The sequence below is a fragment of the Schistocerca americana genome, chromosome 2 (assembly GCF_021461395.2).
Source record: "Schistocerca americana isolate TAMUIC-IGC-003095 chromosome 2, iqSchAmer2.1, whole genome shotgun sequence".
NCBI classification, from domain to species: Eukaryota; Metazoa; Arthropoda; class Insecta; order Orthoptera; family Acrididae; genus Schistocerca; species Schistocerca americana.
Window position 1 is genome coordinate 91,472,961 of NC_060120.1, and position 16,258 is coordinate 91,489,218.

Genomic DNA, 16,258 nt, shown 5'->3' on the forward strand with positions numbered 1-16,258 from the left:
GCAAGATCTCAGTAGGTGGAGGGGTGCAGACTTGCTTACTTGTGCGGCCTGTTGGTCTAGGGGTATGATTCCTGCTTTGGGTGCAGGAGGTCCCGGGTTCAAATCCCGGACAGGCCCTACTTTTCACATTCGCGACAACCCAGCACTACGATAAACTTGCGAGTCTCTGAAAGTAAGCCATGCAGCAGGACAAACTGCATGTCGGGCCACCGGCCCATGAGACTCTCAGGTGCGTCTTATGGAAAGCAATCTACGTGGCAGGATGAAGCCGTCTCCGCTTACTTATATCTATACGTAAAGACTGGCACGTACAACGATTCTATTCGTTCCCCAGGAACTAGTACATCGCATGCAAGTTTGGTAAATGCATGCGCATGCAGCACCCAAAACGGTGAGATGTCTTTCCTGCGGGGAGGAACAGCTGAGGTCGTCTTCTCGCAGTTGAACCCCTTACGTCTCGTTATTAATCCTAGTAGCAAAAGCATAAGCATTTGGAGCGCTCCCCACTCACGTGTGGACTGCTACTAACACTTTGCATTTCATGATCCTAGTTAAATTTCTGCATATACAATTCCAACCACCGGCTCGTACACATTTCTAGAAACGATCGCAAAACACAGCGGCAGGTTCCACCGAGACTCGAACTCGGATCGCTGGATTCAAAGTCCAGAGTGCTAACCATTACACCATGGAACCGGATGCCTGCAGCGCTCGTAAATTCAGTGGTATCATGTAATTAAGCCGATAAGATGCGATGTTATTACACGTATGGTCCTCAGGAAGTGTTTGCGTGGCTAATGAAGCAACCAAGTAGGCTGGAAGTGGAAGGAGCACCTTCGAATGTAGCGGGAATTCTTGCCAGTATTCGTACATGAAGTGATGTCGAAGGATCAGGTAATCAAAATCGCGAAACAGCCACTTTCGTATGGCGGATGCTTCGTGCTGGAAGCAGCCTAGCTATGAAAACAGCTATGGACACAGAGTACTGTCGAAAACTGCGTGCTGACACAGAACGCTACGTAGCGGGCGGATTGTTCGTGTCACGATAACATTTGCACTTCACACGGTCGAAATACTGTCACACAACTCAAGCAGCTCTTTCAGCATTCACATACACTGGTGTTCAGCACAGCGCATGTTGTAGGTGTCAGATTAAGAAACCTCTTTGAGAAAATGGTCCAGCTAGGATGCTGCAACTAGCAAGTGCGGCAAGATCTCAGTAGGTGGAGGGGTGCAGACTTGCTTACTTGTGCGGCCTGTTGGTCTAGGGGTATGATTCCCGCTTTGGGTGCAGGAGGTCCCGGGTTCAAATCCCGGACAGGCCCTACTTTTCACTTTCGCGACAACCCAGCACTACGATAAACTTGCGAGTCTCTGAAAGTAAGCCATGCAGGAGGACAAACTGCATGTCGGGCCACCGGCCCATGAGACTCTCAGGTGCGTCTTATGGAAAGCAATCTACGTGGCAGGATTAAGCCGTCTCCGCTTACTTATATCTATACGTAAAGACTGGCACGTACAACGATTCTATTCGTTCCCCAGGAACTAGTACATCGCATGCAAGTTTGGTAAATGCATGCGCATGCAGCACCCAAAACGGTGAGATGTCTTTCCTGCGGGGAGGAACTGCTGAGGTCGTCTTCTCGCAGTTGAACCCCAACGTCTCGTTATTAATCCTAGTAGCAAAAGCATAAGCATTTGGAGCGCTCCCCACTCACGTGTGGACTGCTATTAACACTTTGCATTTCATGATCCTAATTAAATTTCTGCATATACAATTCCAACCACCGGCTCGTACACATTTCTAGAAACGATCGCAAAACCCAGCGGCAGGTTCCACCGAGACTCGAACTCGGATCGCTGGATTCAAAGTCCAGAGTGCTAACCATTACACCATGGAACCGGATGCCTGTAGCGCTCTTAAATTCAGTGGTATCATGTAATTAAGCCGATAAGATGCGATGTTATTACACGTATGGTCCTCAGGAAGTGTTTGCGTGGCTAATGAAGCAACCAAGTAGGCTGGAAGTGGAAGGAGCACCTTCGAATGTAGCGGGAATTCTTGCCAGTATTCGTACATGAAGTGATGTCGAAGGATCAGGTAATCAAAATCGCGAAACAGCCACTTTCGTATGGCGGATGCTTCGTGCTGGAAGCAGCCTAGCTATGAAAACAGCTATGGACACAGAGTACTGTCGAAAACTGCGTGCTGACACAGAACGCTACGTAGCGGGCGGATTGTTCGTGTCACGATAACATTTGCACTTCACACGGTCGAAATACTGTCACACAACTCAAGCAGCTCTTTCAGCATTCACATACACTGGTGTTCAGCACAGCGCATGTTGTAGGTGTCAGATTAAGAAACCTCTTTGAGAAAATGGTCCAGCTAGGATGCTGCAACTAGCAAGTGCGGCAAGATCTCAGTAGGTGGAGGGGTGCAGACTTGCTTACTTGTGCGGCCTGTTGGTCTAGGGGTATGATTCCCGCTTTGGGTGCAGGAGGTCCCGGGTTCAAATCCCGGACAGGCCCTACTTTTCACTTTCGCGACAACCCAGCACTACGATAAACTTGCGAGTCTCTGAAAGTAAGCCATGCAGCAGGACAAACTGCATGTCGGGCCACCGGCCCATGAGACTCTCAGGTGCGTCTTATGGAAAGCAATCTACGTGGCAGGATGAAGCCGTCTCCGCTTACTTATATCTATACGTAAAGACTGGCACGTACAACGATTCTATTCGTTCCCCAGGAACTAGTACATCGCATGCAAGTTTGGTAAATGCATGCGCATGCAGCACCCAAAACGGTGAGATGTCTTTCCTGCGGGGAGGAACAGCTGAGGTCGTCTTCTCGCAGTTGAACCCCTTACGTCTCGTTATTAATCCTAGTAGCAAAAGCATAAGCATTTGGAGCGCTCCCCACTCACGTGTGGACTGCTATTAACACTTTGCATTTCATGATCCTAGTTAAATTTCTGCATATACAATTCCAACCACCGGCTCGTACACATTTCTAGAAACGATCGCAAAACACAGCGTCAGGTTCCACCGAGACTCGAACTCGGATCGCTGGATTCAAAGTCCAGAGTGCTAACCATTACACCATGGAACCGGATGCCTGTAGCGCTCTTAAATTCAGTGGTATCATGTAATTAAGCCGATAAGATGCGATGTTATTACACGTATGGTCCTCAGGAAGTGTTTGCGTGGCTAATGAAGCAACCAAGTAGGCTGGAAGTGGAAGGAGCACCTTCGAATGTAGCGGGAATTCTTGCCAGTATTCGTACATGAAGTGATGTCGAAGGATCAGGTAATCAAAATCGCGAAACAGCCACTTTCGTATGGCGGATGCTTCGTGCTGGAAGCAGCCTAGCTATGAAAACAGCTATGGACACAGAGTACTGTCGAAAACTGCGTGCTGACACAGAACGCTACGTAGCGGGCGGATTGTTCGTGTCACGATAACATTTGCACTTCACACGGTCGAAATACTGTCACACAACTCAAGCAGCTCTTTCAGCATTCACATACACTGGTGTTCAGCACAGCGCATGTTGTAGGTGTCAGATTAAGAAACCTCTTTGAGAAAATGGTCCAGCTAGGATGCTGCAACTAGCAAGTGCGGCAAGATCTCAGTAGGTGGAGGGGTGCAGACTTGCTTACTTGTGCGGCCTGTTGGTCTAGGGGTATGATTCTCGCTTTGGGTGCAGGAGGTCCCGGGTTCAAATCCCGGACTGGCCCTACTTTTCACTTTCGCGACAACCCAGCACTACGATAAACTTGCGAGTCTCTGAAAGTAAGCCATGCAGCAGGACAAACTGCATGTCGGGCCACCGGCCCATGAGACTCTCAGGTGCGTCTTATGGAAAGCAATCTACGTGGCATGATTAAGCCGTCTCCGCTTACTTATATCTATACGTAGAGACTGGCACGTACAACGATTCTATTCGTTCCCCAGGAACTAGTACATCGCATGCAAGTTTGGTAAATGCATGCGCATGCAGCACCCAAAACGGTGAGATGTCTTTCCTGCGGGGAGGAACAGCTGAGGTCGTCTTCTCGCAGTTGAACCCCTTACGTCTCGTTATTAATCCTAGTAGCAAAAGCATAAGCATTTGGAGCGCTCCCCACTCACGTGTGGACTGCTATTAACACTTTGCATTTCATGATCCTAGTTAAATTTCTGCATATACAATTCCAACCACCGGCTAGTACACATTTCTAGGAACGATCGCAAAACACAGCGGCAGGTTCCACCGAGACTCGAACTCGGATCGCTGGATTCAAAGTCCAGAGTGCTAACCATTACACCATGGAACCGGATGCCTGTTGCGCTCTTAAATTCAGTGGTATCATGTAATTAAACCGATAAGATGCGATGTTATTACACGTATGGTCCTCAGGAAGTGTTTGCGTGGCTAATGAAGCAACCAAGTAGGCTGGAAGTGGAAGGAGCACCTTCGAATGTAGCGGGAATTCTTGCCAGTATTCGTACATGAAGTGATGTCGAAGGATCAGGTAATCAAAATCGCGAAACAGCCACTTTCGTATGGCGGATGCTTCGTGCTGGAAGCAGCCTAGCTATGAAAACAGCTATGGACACAGAGTACTGTCGAAAACTGCGTGCTGACACAGAACGCTACGTAGTGGGCGGATTGTTCGTGTCACGATAACATTTGCACTTCACACGGTCGAAATACTGTCACACAACTCAAGCAGCTCTTTCAGCATTCACATACACTGGTGTTCAGCACAGCGCATGTTGTAGGTGTCAGATTAAGAAACCTCTTTGAGAAAATGGTCCAGCTAGGATGCTGCAACTAGCAAGTGCGGCAAGATCTCAGTAGGTGGAGGGGTGCAGACTTGCTTACTTGTGCGGCCTGTTGGTCTAGGGGTATGATTCCTGCTTTGGGTGCAGGAGGTCCCGGGTTCAAATCCCGGACAGGCCCTACTTTTCACTTTCGCGACAACCCAGCACTACGATAAACTTGCGAGTCTCTGAAAGTAAGCCATGCAGCAGGACAAACTGCATGTCGGGCCACCGGCCCATGAGACTCTCAGGTGCGTCTTATGGAAAGCAATCTACGTGGCAGGATGAAGCCGTCTCCGCTTACTTATATCTATACGTAAAGACTGGCACGTACAACGATTCTATTCGTTCCCCAGGAACTAGTACATCGCATGCAAGTTTGGTAAATGCATGCGCATGCAGCACCCAAAACGGTGAGATGTCTTTCCTGCGGGGAGGAACAGCTGAGGTCGTCTTCTCGCAGTTGAACCCCTTACGTCTCGTTATTAATCCTAGTAGCAAAAGCATAAGCATTTGGAGCGCTCCCCACTCACGTGTGGACTGCTATTAACACTTTGCATTTCATGATCCTAGTTAAATTTCTGCATATACAATTCCAAACACCGGCTCGTACACATTTCTAGAAACGATCGCAAAACACAGCGGCAGGTTCCACCGAGACTCGAACTCGGATCGCTGGATTCAAAGTCCAGAGTGCTAACCATTACACCATGGAACCGGATGCCTGTAGCGCTCTTAAATTCAGTGGTATCATGTAATTAAGCCGATAAGATGCGATGTTATTACACGTATGGTCCTCAGGAAGTGTTTGCGTGGCTAATGAAGCAACCAAGTAGGCTGGAAGTGGAAGGAGCACCTTCGAATGTAGCGGGAATTCTTGCCAGTATTCGTACATGAAGTGATGTGGAAGGATCAGGTAATCAAAATCGCGAAACAGCCACTTTCGTATGGCGGATGCTTCGTGCTGAAAGCAGCCTAGCTATGAAAACAGCTATGGACACAGAGTACTGTCGAAAACTGCGTGCTGACACAGAACGCTACGTAGCGGGCGGATTGTTCGTGTCACGATAACATTTGCACTTCACACGGTCGAAATACTGTCACACAACTCAAGCAGCTCTTTCAGCATTCACATACACTGGTGTTCAGCACAGCGCATGTTGTAGGTGTCAGATTAAGAAACCTCTTTGAGAAAATGGTCCAGCTAGGATGCTGCAACCAGCAAGTGCGGCAAGATCTCAGTAGGTGGAGGGGTGCAGACTTGCTTACTTGTGCGGCCTGTTGGTCTAGGGGTATGATTCCTGCTTTGGGTGCAGGAGGTCCCGGGTTCAAATCCCGGACAGGCCCTACTTTTCACTTTCGCGACAACCCAGCACTACGATAAACTTGCGAGTCTCTGAAAGTAAGCCATGCAGCAGGACAAACTGCATGTCGGGCCACCGGCCCATGAGACTCTCAGGTGCGTCTTATGGAAAGCAATCTACGTGGCAGGATGAAGCCGTCTCCGCTTACTTATATCTATACGTAAAGACTGGCACGTACAACGATTCTATTCGTTCCCCAGGAACTAGTACATCGCATGCAAGTTTGGTAAATGCATGCGCATGCAGCACCCAAAACGGTGAGATGTCTTTCCTGCGGGGAGGAACAGCTGAGGTCGTCTTCTCGCAGTTGAACCCCTTACGTCTCGTTATTAATCCTAGTAGCAAAAGCATAAGCATTTGGAGCGCTCCCCACTCACGTGTGGACTGCTATTAACACTTTGCATTTCATGATCCTAGTTAAATTTCTGCATATACAATTCCAACCACCGGCTCGTACACATTTCTAGAAACGATCGCAAAACACAGCGGCAGGTTCCACCGAGACTCGAACTCGGATCGCTGGATTCAAAGTCCAGAGTGCTAACCATTACACCATGGAACCGGATGCCTGTAGCGCTCTTAAATTCAGTGGTATCATGTAATTAAGCCGATAAGATGCGATGTTATTACACGTATGGTCCTCAGGAAGTGTTTGCGTTGCTAATGAAGCAACCAAGTAGGCTGGAAGTGGAAGGAGCACCTTCGAATGTAGCGGGAATTCTTGCCAGTATTCGTACATGAAGTGATGTCGAAGGATCAGGTAATCAAAATCGCGAAACAGCCACTTTCGTATGGCGGATGCTTCGTGCTGGAAGCAGCCTAGCTATGAAAACAGCTATGGACACAGAGTACTGTCGAAAACTGCGTGCTGACACAGAACGCTACGTAGTGGGCGGATTGTTCGTGTCACGATAACATTTGCACTTCACACGGTCGAAATACTGTCACACAACTCAAGCAGCTCTTTCAGCATTCACATACACTGGTGTTCAGCACAGCGCATGTTGTAGGTGTCAGATTAAGAAACCTCTTTGAGAAAATGGCCCAGCTAGGATGCTGCAACCAGCAAGTGCGGCAAGATCTCAGTAGGTGGAGGGGTGCAGACTTGCTTACTTGTGCGGCCTGTTGGTCTAGGGGTATGATTCCTGCTTTGGGTGCAGGAGGTCCCGGGTTCAAATCCCGGACAGGCCCTACTTTTCACATTCGCGACAACCCAGCACTACGATAAACTTGCGAGTCTCTGAAAGTAAGCCATGCAGCAGGACAAACTGCATGTCGGGCCACCGACCCATGAGACTCTCAGGTGCGTCTTATGGAAAGCAATCTACGTGGCAGGATGAAGCCGTCTCCGCTTACTTATATCTATACGTAAAGACTGGCACGTACAACGATTCTATTCGTTCCCCAGGAACTAGTACATCGCATGCAAGTTTGGTAAATGCATGCGCATGCAGCACCCAAAACGGTGAGATGTCTTTCCTGCGGGGAGGAACAGCTGAGGTCGTCTTCTCGCAGTTGAACCCCTTACGTCTCGTTATTAATCCTAGTAGCAAAAGCATAAGCATTTGGAGCGCTCCCCACTCACGTGTGGACTGCTACTAACACTTTGCATTTCATGATCCTAGTTAAATTTCTGCATATACAATTCCAACCACCGGCTCGTACACATTTCTAGAAACGATCGCAAAACACAGCGGCAGGTTCCACCGAGACTCGAACTCGGATCGCTGGATTCAAAGTCCAGAGTGCTAACCATAACACCATGGAACCGGATGCCTGCAGCGCTCGTAAATTCAGTGGTATCATGTAATTAAGCCGATAAGATGCGATGTTATTACACGTATGGTCCTCAGGAAGTGTTTGCGTGGCTAATGAAGCAACCAAGTAGGCTGGAAGTGGAAGGAGCACCTTCGAATGTAGCGGGAATTCTTGCCAGTATTCGTACATGAAGTGATGTCGAAGGATCAGGTAATCAAAATCGCGAAACAGCCACTTTCGTATGGCGGATGCTTCGTGCTGGAAGCAGCCTAGCTATGAAAACAGCTATGGACACAGAGTACTGTCGAAAACTGCGTGCTGACACAGAACGCTACGTAGCGGGCGGATTGTTCGTGTCACGATAACATTTGCACTTCACACGGTCGAAATACTGTCACACAACTCAAGCAGCTCTTTCAGCATTCACATACACTGGTGTTCAGCACAGCGCATGTTGTAGGTGTCAGATTAAGAAACCTCTTTGAGAAAATGGTCCAGCTAGGATGCTGCAACTAGCAAGTGCGGCAAGATCTCAGTAGGTGGAGGGGTGCAGACTTGCTTACTTGTGCGGCCTGTTGGTCTAGGGGTATGATTCCCGCTTTGGGTGCAGGAGGTCCCGGGTTCAAATCCCGGACAGGCCCTACTTTTCACTTTCGCGACAACCCAGCACTACGATAAACTTGCGAGTCTCTGAAAGTAAGCCATGCAGCAGGACAAACTGCATGTCGGGCCACCGGCCCATGAGACTCTCAGGTGCGTCTTATGGAAAGCAATCTACGTGGCAGGATGAAGCCGTCTCCGCTTACTTATATCTATACGTAAAGACTGGCACGTACAACGATTCTATTCGTTCCCCAGGAACTAGTACATCGCATGCAAGTTTGGTAAATGCATGCGCATGCAGCACCCAAAACGGTGAGATGTCTTTCCTGCGGGGAGGAACAGCTGAGGTCGTCTTCTCGCAGTTGAACCCCTTACGTCTCGTTATTAATCCTAGTAGCAAAAGCATAAGCATTTGGAGCGCTCCCCACTCACGTGTGGACTGCTATTAACACTTTGCATTTCATGATCCTAGTTAAATTTCTGCATATACAATTCCAACCACCGGCTCGTACACATTTCTAGAAACGATCGCAAAACACAGCGGCAGGTTCCACCGAGACTCGAACTCGGATCGCTGGATTCAAAGTCCAGAGTGCTAACCATTACACCATGGAACCGGATGCCTGTAGCGCTCTTAAATTCAGTGGTATCATGTAATTAAGCCGATAAGATGCGATGTTATTACACGTATGGTCCTCAGGAAGTGTTTGCGTTGCTAATGAAGCAACCAAGTAGGCTGGAAGTGGAAGGAGCACCTTCGAATGTAGCGGGAATTCTTGCCAGTATTCGTACATGAAGTGATGTCGAAGGATCAGGTAATCAAAATCGCGAAACAGCCACTTTCGTATGGCGGATGCTTCGTGCTGGAAGCAGCCTAGCTATGAAAACAGCTATGGACACAGAGTACTGTCGAAAACTGCGTGCTGACACAGAACGCTACGTAGTGGGCGGATTGTTCGTGTCACGATAACATTTGCACTTCACACGGTCGAAATACTGTCACACAACTCAAGCAGCTCTTTCAGCATTCACATACACTGGTGTTCAGCACAGCGCATGTTGTAGGTGTCAGATTAAGAAACCTCTTTGAGAAAATGGCCCAGCTAGGATGCTGCAACCAGCAAGTGCGGCAAGATCTCAGTAGGTGGAGGGGTGCAGACTTGCTTACTTGTGCGGCCTGTTGGTCTAGGGGTATGATTCCTGCTTTGGGTGCAGGAGGTCCCGGGTTCAAATCCCGGACAGGCCCTACTTTTCACATTCGCGACAACCCAGCACTACGATAAACTTGCGAGTCTCTGAAAGTAAGCCATGCAGCAGGACAAACTGCATGTCGGGCCACCGGCCCATGAGACTCTCAGGTGCGTCTTATGGAAAGCAATCTACGTGGCAGGATGAAGCCGTCTCCGCTTACTTATATCTATACGTAAAGACTGGCACGTACAACGATTCTATTCGTTCCCCAGGAACTAGTACATCGCATGCAAGTTTGGTAAATGCATGCGCATGCAGCACCCAAAACGGTGAGATGTCTTTCCTGCGGGGAGGAACAGCTGAGGTCGTCTTCTCGCAGTTGAACCCCTTACGTCTCGTTATTAATCCTAGTAGCAAAAGCATAAGCATTTGGAGCGCTCCCCACTCACGTGTGGACTGCTACTAACACTTTGCATTTCATGATCCTAGTTAAATTTCTGCATATACAATTCCAACCACCGGCTCGTACACATTTCTAGAAACGATCGCAAAACACAGCGGCAGGTTCCACCGAGACTCGAACTCGGATCGCTGGATTCAAAGTCCAGAGTGCTAACCATTACACCATGGAACCGGATGCCTGCAGCGCTCGTAAATTCAGTGGTATCATGTAATTAAGCCGATAAGATGCGATGTTATTACACGTATGGTCCTCAGGAAGTGTTTGCGTGGCTAATGAAGCAACCAAGTAGGCTGGAAGTGGAAGGAGCACCTTCGAATGTAGCGGGAATTCTTGCCAGTATTCGTACATGAAGTGATGTCGAAGGATCAGGTAATCAAAATCGCGAAACAGCCACTTTCGTATGGCGGATGCTTCGTGCTGGAAGCAGCCTAGCTATGAAAACAGCTATGGACACAGAGTACTGTCGAAAACTGCGTGCTGACACAGAACGCTACGTAGCGGGCGGATTGTTCGTGTCACGATAACATTTGCACTTCACACGGTCGAAATACTGTCACACAACTCAAGCAGCTCTTTCAGCATTCACATACACTGGTGTTCAGCACAGCGCATGTTGTAGGTGTCTGATTAAGAAACCTCTTTGAGAAAATGGTCCAGCTAGGATGCTGCAACTAGCAAGTGCGGCAAGATCTCAGTAGGTGGAGGGGTGCAGACTTGCTTACTTGTGCGGCCTGTTGGTCTAGGGGTATGATTCCCGCTTTGGGTGCAGGAGGTCCCGGGTTCAAATCCCGGACAGGCCCTACTTTTCACTTTCGCGACAACCCAGCACTACGATAAACTTGCGAGTCTCTGAAAGTAAGCCATGCAGGAGGACAAACTGCATGTCGGGCCACCGGCCCATGAGACTCTCAGGTGCGTCTTATGGAAAGCAATCTACGTGGCAGGATTAAGCCGTCTCCGCTTACTTATATCTATACGTAAAGACTGGCACGTACAACGATTCTATTCGTTCCCCAGGAACTAGTACATCGCATGCAAGTTTGGTAAATGCATGCGCATGCAGCACCCAAAACGGTGAGATGTCTTTCCTGCGGGGAGGAACTGCTGAGGTCGTCTTCTCGCAGTTGAACCCCAACGTCTCGTTATTAATCCTAGTAGCAAAAGCATAAGCATTTGGAGCGCTCCCCACTCACGTGTGGACTGCTATTAACACTTTGCATTTCATGATCCTAGTTAAATTTCTGCATATACAATTCCAACCACCGGCTCGTACACATTTCTAGAAACGATCGCAAAACCCAGCGGCAGGTTCCACCGAGACTCGAACTCGGATCGCTGGATTCAAAGTCCAGAGTGCTAACCATTACACCATGGAACCGGATGCCTGTAGCGCTCTTAAATTCAGTGGTATCATGTAATTAAGCCGATAAGATGCGATGTTATTACACGTATGGTCCTCAGGAAGTGTTTGCGTGGCTAATGAAGCAACCAAGTAGGCTGGAAGTGGAAGGAGCACGTTCGAATGTAGCGGGAATTCTTGCCAGTATTCGTACATGAAGTGATGTCGAAGGATCAGGTAATCAAAATCGCGAAACAGCCACTTTCGTATGGCGGATGCTTCGTGCTGGAAGCAGCCTAGCTATGAAAACAGCTATGGACACAGAGTACTGTCGAAAACTGCGTGCTGACACAGAACGCTACGTAGCGGGCGGATTGTTCGTGTCACGATAACATTTGCACTTCACACGGTCGAAATACTGTCACACAACTCAAGCAGCTCTTTCAGCATTCACATACACTGGTGTTCAGCACAGCGCATGTTGTAGGTGTCAGATTAAGAAACCTCTTTGAGAAAATGGTCCAGCTAGGATGCTGCAACTAGCAAGTGCGGCAAGATCTCAGTAGGTGGAGGGGTGCAGACTTGCTTACTTGTGCGGCCTGTTGGTCTAGGGGTATGATTCCCGCTTTGGGTGCAGGAGGTCCCGGGTTCAAATCCCGGACAGGCCCTACTTTTCACTTTCGCGACAACCCAGCACTACGATAAACTTGCGAGTCTCTGAAAGTAAGCCATGCAGCAGGACAAACTGCATGTCGGGCCACCGGCCCATGAGACTCTCAGGTGCGTCTTATGGAAAGCAATCTACGTGGCAGGATGAAGCCGTCTCCGCTTACTTATATCTATACGTAAAGACTGGCACGTACAACGATTCTATTCGTTCCCCAGGAACTAGTACATCGCATGCAAGTTTGGTAAATGCATGCGCATGCAGCACCCAAAACGGTGAGATGTCTTTCCTGCGGGGAGGAACAGCTGAGGTCGTCTTCTCGCAGTTGAACCCCTTACGTCTCGTTATTAATCCTAGTAGCAAAAGCATAAGCATTTGGAGCGCTCCCCACTCACGTGTGGACTGCTATTAACACTTTGCATTTCATGATCCTAGTTAAATTTCTGCATATACAATTCCAACCACCGGCTCGTACACATTTCTAGAAACGATCGCAAAACACAGCGGCAGGTTCCACCGAGACTCGAACTCGGATCGCTGGATTCAAAGTCCAGAGTGCTAACCATTACACCATGGAACCGGATGCCTGTAGCGCTCTTAAATTCAGTGGTATCATGTAATTAAGCCGATAAGATGCGATGTTATTACACGTATGGTCCTCAGGAAGTGTTTGCGTGGCTAATGAAGCAACCAAGTAGGCTGGAAGTGGAAGGAGCACCTTCGAATGTAGCGGGAATTCTTGCCAGTATTCGTACATGAAGTGATGTCGAAGGATCAGGTAATCAAAATCGCGAAACAGCCACTTTCGTATGGCGGATGCTTCGTGCTGGAAGCAGCCTAGCTATGAAAACAGCTATGGACACAGAGTACTGTCGAAAACTGCGTGCTGACACAGAACGCTACGTAGCGGGCGGATTGTTCGTGTCACGATAACATTTGCACTTCACACGGTCGAAATACTGTCACACAACTCAAGCAGCTCTTTCAGCATTCACATACACTGGTGTTCAGCACAGCGCATGTTGTAGGTGTCAGATTAAGAAACCTCTTTGAGAAAATGGTCCAGCTAGGATGCTGCAACTAGCAAGTGCGGCAAGATCTCAGTAGGTGGAGGGGTGCAGACTTGCTTACTTGTGCGGCCTGTTGGTCTAGGGGTATGATTCTCGCTTTGGGTGCAGGAGGTCCCGGGTTCAAATCCCGGACTGGCCCTACTTTTCACTTTCGCGACAACCCAGCACTACGATAAACTTGCGAGTCTCTGAAAGTAAGCCATGCAGCAGGACAAACTGCATGTCGGGCCACCGGCCCATGAGACTCTCAGGTGCGTCTTATGGAAAGCAATCTACGTGGCACGATTAAGCCGTCTCCGCTTACTTATATCTATACGTAGAGACTGGCACGTACAACGATTCTATTCGTTCCCCAGGAACTAGTACATCGCATGCAAGTTTGGTAAATGCATGCGCATGCAGCACCCAAAACGGTGAGATGTCTTTCCTGCGGGGAGGAACAGCTGAGGTCGTCTTCTCGCAGTTGAACCCCTTACGTCTCGTTATTAATCCTAGTAGCAAAAGCATAAGCATTTGGAGCGCTCCCCACTCACGTGTGGACTGCTATTAACACTTTGCATTTCATGATCCTAGTTAAATTTCTGCATATACAATTCCAACCACCGGCTCGTACACATTTCTAGAAACGATCGCAAAACACAGCGGCAGGTTCCACCGAGACTCGAACTCGGATCGCTGGATTCAAAGTCCAGAGTGCTAACCATTACACCATGGAACCGGATGCCTGTAGCGCTCTTAAATTCAGTGGTATCATGTAATTAAACCGATAAGATGCGATGTTATTACACGTATGGTCCTCAGGAAGTGTTTGCGTGGCTAATGAAGCAACCAAGTAGGCTGGAAGTGGAAGGAGCACCTTCGAATGTAGCGGGAATTCTTGCCAGTATTCGTACATGAAGTGATGTCGAAGGATCAGGTAATCAAAATCGCGAAACAGCCACTTTCGTATGGCGGATGCTTCGTGCTGGAAGCAGCCTAGCTATGAAAACAGCTATGGACACAGAGTACTGTCGAAAACTGCGTGCTGACACAGAACGCTACGTAGCGGGCGGATTGTTCGTGTCACGATAACATTTGCACTTCACACGGTCGAAATACTGTCACACAACTCAAGCAGCTCTTTCAGCATTCACATACACTGGTGTTCAGCACAGCGCATGTTGTAGGTGTCAGATTAAGAAACCTCTTTGAGAAAATGGTCCAGCTAGGATGCTGCAACCAGCAAGTGCGGCAAGATCTCAGTAGGTGGAGGGGTGCAGACTTGCTTACTTGTGCGGCCTGTTGGTCTAGGGGTATGATTCCTGCTTTGGGTGCAGGAGGTCCCGGGTTCAAATCCCGGACAGGCCCTACTTTTCACTTTCGCGACAACCCAGCACTACGATAAACTTGCGAGTCTCTGAAAGTAAGCCATGCAGCAGGACAAACTGCATGTCGGGCCACCGGCCCATGAGACTCTCAGGTGCGTCTTATGGAAAGCAATCTACGTGGCAGGATGAAGCCGTCTCCGCTTACTTATATCTATACGTAAAGACTGGCACGTACAACGATTCTATTCGTTCCCCAGGAACTAGTACATCGCATGCAAGTTTGGTAAATGCATGCGCATGCAGCACCCAAAACGGTGAGATGTCTTTCCTGCGGGGAGGAACAGCTGAGGTCGTCTTCTCGCAGTTGAACCCCTTACGTCTCGTTATTAATCCTAGTAGCAAAAGCATAAGCATTTGGAGCGCTCCCCACTCACGTGTGGACTGCTATTAACACTTTGCATTTCATGATCCTAGTTAAATTTCTGCATATACAATTCCAACCACCGGCTCGTACACATTTCTAGAAACGATCGCAAAACACAGCGGCAGGTTCCACCGAGACTCGAACTCGGATCGCTGGATTCAAAGTCCAGAGTGCTAACCATTACACCATGGAACCGGATGCCTGTAGCGCTCTTAAATTCAGTGGTATCATGTAATTAAGCCGATAAGATGCGATGTTATTACACGTATGGTCCTCAGGAAGTGTTTGCGTTGCTAATGAAGCAACCAAGTAGGCTGGAAGTGGAAGGAGCACCTTCGAATGTAGCGGGAATTCTTGCCAGTATTCGTACATGAAGTGATGTCGAAGGATCAGGTAATCAAAATCGCGAAACAGCCACTTTCGTATGGCGGATGCTTCGTGCTGGAAGCAGCCTAGCTATGAAAACAGCTATGGACACAGAGTACTGTCGAAAACTGCGTGCTGACACAGAACGCTACGTAGTGGGCGGATTGTTCGTGTCACGATAACATTTGCACTTCACACGGTCGAAATACTGTCACACAACTCAAGCAGCTCTTTCAGCATTCACATACACTGGTGTTCAGCACAGCGCATGTTGTAGGTGTCAGATTAAGAAACCTCTTTGAGAAAATGGTCCAGCTAGGATGCTGCAACTAGCAAGTGCGGCAAGATCTCAGTAGGTGGAGGGGTGCAGACTTGCTTACTTGTGCGGCCTGTTGGTCTAGGGGTATGATTCCTGCTTTGGGTGCAGGAGGTCCCGGGTTCAAATCCCGGACAGGCCCTACTTTTCACTTTCGCGGCAACCCAGCACTACGATAAACTTGCGAGTCTCTGAAAGTAAGCCATGCAGCAGGACAAACTGCATGTCGGGCCACCGGCCCATGAGACTCTCAGGTGCGTCTTATGGAAAGCAATCTACGTGGCAGGATGAAGCCGTCTCCGCTTACTTATATCTATACGTAAAGACTGGCACGTACAACGATTCTATTCGTTCCCCAGGAACTAGTACATCGCATGCAAGTTTGGTAAATGCATGCGCATGCAGCACCCAAAACGGTGAGATGTCTTTCCTGCGGGGAGGAACAGCTGAGGTCGTCTTCTCGCAGTTGAACCCCTTACGTCTCGTTATTAATCCTAGTAGCAAAAGCATAAGCATTTGGAGCGCTCCCCACTCACGTGTGGACTGCTATTAACACTTTGCATTTCATGATCCTAGTTAAA

The 16,258-nt window shown here is 48.7% G+C and overlaps 27 non-coding genes across 27 annotated transcripts; 14 read left to right on the forward strand and 13 right to left on the reverse strand.

Moving 5' to 3' along the window:
• The first annotated feature begins 45 nt into the window (after window positions 1-45).
• Trnap-ugg lies at window positions 46-117 on the forward strand. The gene has a single exon. It is a non-coding gene; the product is annotated as a tRNA-Pro (tRNA).
• A 507-nt stretch (window positions 118-624) lies between these two features.
• Window positions 625-696, reverse strand: Trnaq-uug. Its single transcript has one exon. It is a non-coding gene; the product is annotated as a tRNA-Gln (tRNA).
• Window positions 697-1,253: 557 nt separating this feature from the next.
• On the forward strand, window positions 1,254-1,325 carry Trnap-ugg. Its single transcript has one exon. It is a non-coding gene; the product is annotated as a tRNA-Pro (tRNA).
• A 506-nt stretch (window positions 1,326-1,831) lies between these two features.
• Trnaq-uug lies at window positions 1,832-1,903 on the reverse strand. Its single transcript has one exon. It is a non-coding gene; the product is annotated as a tRNA-Gln (tRNA).
• Window positions 1,904-2,460: 557 nt separating this feature from the next.
• Window positions 2,461-2,532, forward strand: Trnap-ugg. Its single transcript has one exon. It is a non-coding gene; the product is annotated as a tRNA-Pro (tRNA).
• Window positions 2,533-3,039: 507 nt separating this feature from the next.
• On the reverse strand, window positions 3,040-3,111 carry Trnaq-uug. Its single transcript has one exon. It is a non-coding gene; the product is annotated as a tRNA-Gln (tRNA).
• A 557-nt stretch (window positions 3,112-3,668) lies between these two features.
• Trnap-ugg lies at window positions 3,669-3,740 on the forward strand. The gene has a single exon. It is a non-coding gene; the product is annotated as a tRNA-Pro (tRNA).
• A 507-nt stretch (window positions 3,741-4,247) lies between these two features.
• On the reverse strand, window positions 4,248-4,319 carry Trnaq-uug. Its single transcript has one exon. It is a non-coding gene; the product is annotated as a tRNA-Gln (tRNA).
• Window positions 4,320-4,876: 557 nt separating this feature from the next.
• Window positions 4,877-4,948, forward strand: Trnap-ugg. The gene has a single exon. It is a non-coding gene; the product is annotated as a tRNA-Pro (tRNA).
• A 507-nt stretch (window positions 4,949-5,455) lies between these two features.
• Trnaq-uug lies at window positions 5,456-5,527 on the reverse strand. The gene has a single exon. It is a non-coding gene; the product is annotated as a tRNA-Gln (tRNA).
• Window positions 5,528-6,084: 557 nt separating this feature from the next.
• Trnap-ugg lies at window positions 6,085-6,156 on the forward strand. The gene has a single exon. It is a non-coding gene; the product is annotated as a tRNA-Pro (tRNA).
• Window positions 6,157-6,663: 507 nt separating this feature from the next.
• On the reverse strand, window positions 6,664-6,735 carry Trnaq-uug. Its single transcript has one exon. It is a non-coding gene; the product is annotated as a tRNA-Gln (tRNA).
• Window positions 6,736-7,292: 557 nt separating this feature from the next.
• On the forward strand, window positions 7,293-7,364 carry Trnap-ugg. The gene has a single exon. It is a non-coding gene; the product is annotated as a tRNA-Pro (tRNA).
• A 507-nt stretch (window positions 7,365-7,871) lies between these two features.
• Trnaq-uug lies at window positions 7,872-7,943 on the reverse strand. The gene has a single exon. It is a non-coding gene; the product is annotated as a tRNA-Gln (tRNA).
• Window positions 7,944-8,500: 557 nt separating this feature from the next.
• Trnap-ugg lies at window positions 8,501-8,572 on the forward strand. Its single transcript has one exon. It is a non-coding gene; the product is annotated as a tRNA-Pro (tRNA).
• Window positions 8,573-9,079: 507 nt separating this feature from the next.
• Trnaq-uug lies at window positions 9,080-9,151 on the reverse strand. Its single transcript has one exon. It is a non-coding gene; the product is annotated as a tRNA-Gln (tRNA).
• A 557-nt stretch (window positions 9,152-9,708) lies between these two features.
• Window positions 9,709-9,780, forward strand: Trnap-ugg. The gene has a single exon. It is a non-coding gene; the product is annotated as a tRNA-Pro (tRNA).
• A 507-nt stretch (window positions 9,781-10,287) lies between these two features.
• On the reverse strand, window positions 10,288-10,359 carry Trnaq-uug. Its single transcript has one exon. It is a non-coding gene; the product is annotated as a tRNA-Gln (tRNA).
• Window positions 10,360-10,916: 557 nt separating this feature from the next.
• Window positions 10,917-10,988, forward strand: Trnap-ugg. The gene has a single exon. It is a non-coding gene; the product is annotated as a tRNA-Pro (tRNA).
• Window positions 10,989-11,494: 506 nt separating this feature from the next.
• Window positions 11,495-11,566, reverse strand: Trnaq-uug. The gene has a single exon. It is a non-coding gene; the product is annotated as a tRNA-Gln (tRNA).
• Window positions 11,567-12,123: 557 nt separating this feature from the next.
• On the forward strand, window positions 12,124-12,195 carry Trnap-ugg. The gene has a single exon. It is a non-coding gene; the product is annotated as a tRNA-Pro (tRNA).
• A 507-nt stretch (window positions 12,196-12,702) lies between these two features.
• Trnaq-uug lies at window positions 12,703-12,774 on the reverse strand. Its single transcript has one exon. It is a non-coding gene; the product is annotated as a tRNA-Gln (tRNA).
• Window positions 12,775-13,331: 557 nt separating this feature from the next.
• Window positions 13,332-13,403, forward strand: Trnap-ugg. Its single transcript has one exon. It is a non-coding gene; the product is annotated as a tRNA-Pro (tRNA).
• A 507-nt stretch (window positions 13,404-13,910) lies between these two features.
• Trnaq-uug lies at window positions 13,911-13,982 on the reverse strand. Its single transcript has one exon. It is a non-coding gene; the product is annotated as a tRNA-Gln (tRNA).
• Window positions 13,983-14,539: 557 nt separating this feature from the next.
• Trnap-ugg lies at window positions 14,540-14,611 on the forward strand. Its single transcript has one exon. It is a non-coding gene; the product is annotated as a tRNA-Pro (tRNA).
• A 507-nt stretch (window positions 14,612-15,118) lies between these two features.
• Trnaq-uug lies at window positions 15,119-15,190 on the reverse strand. The gene has a single exon. It is a non-coding gene; the product is annotated as a tRNA-Gln (tRNA).
• A 557-nt stretch (window positions 15,191-15,747) lies between these two features.
• Window positions 15,748-15,819, forward strand: Trnap-ugg. Its single transcript has one exon. It is a non-coding gene; the product is annotated as a tRNA-Pro (tRNA).
• Window positions 15,820-16,258: the final 439 nt, after the last annotated feature.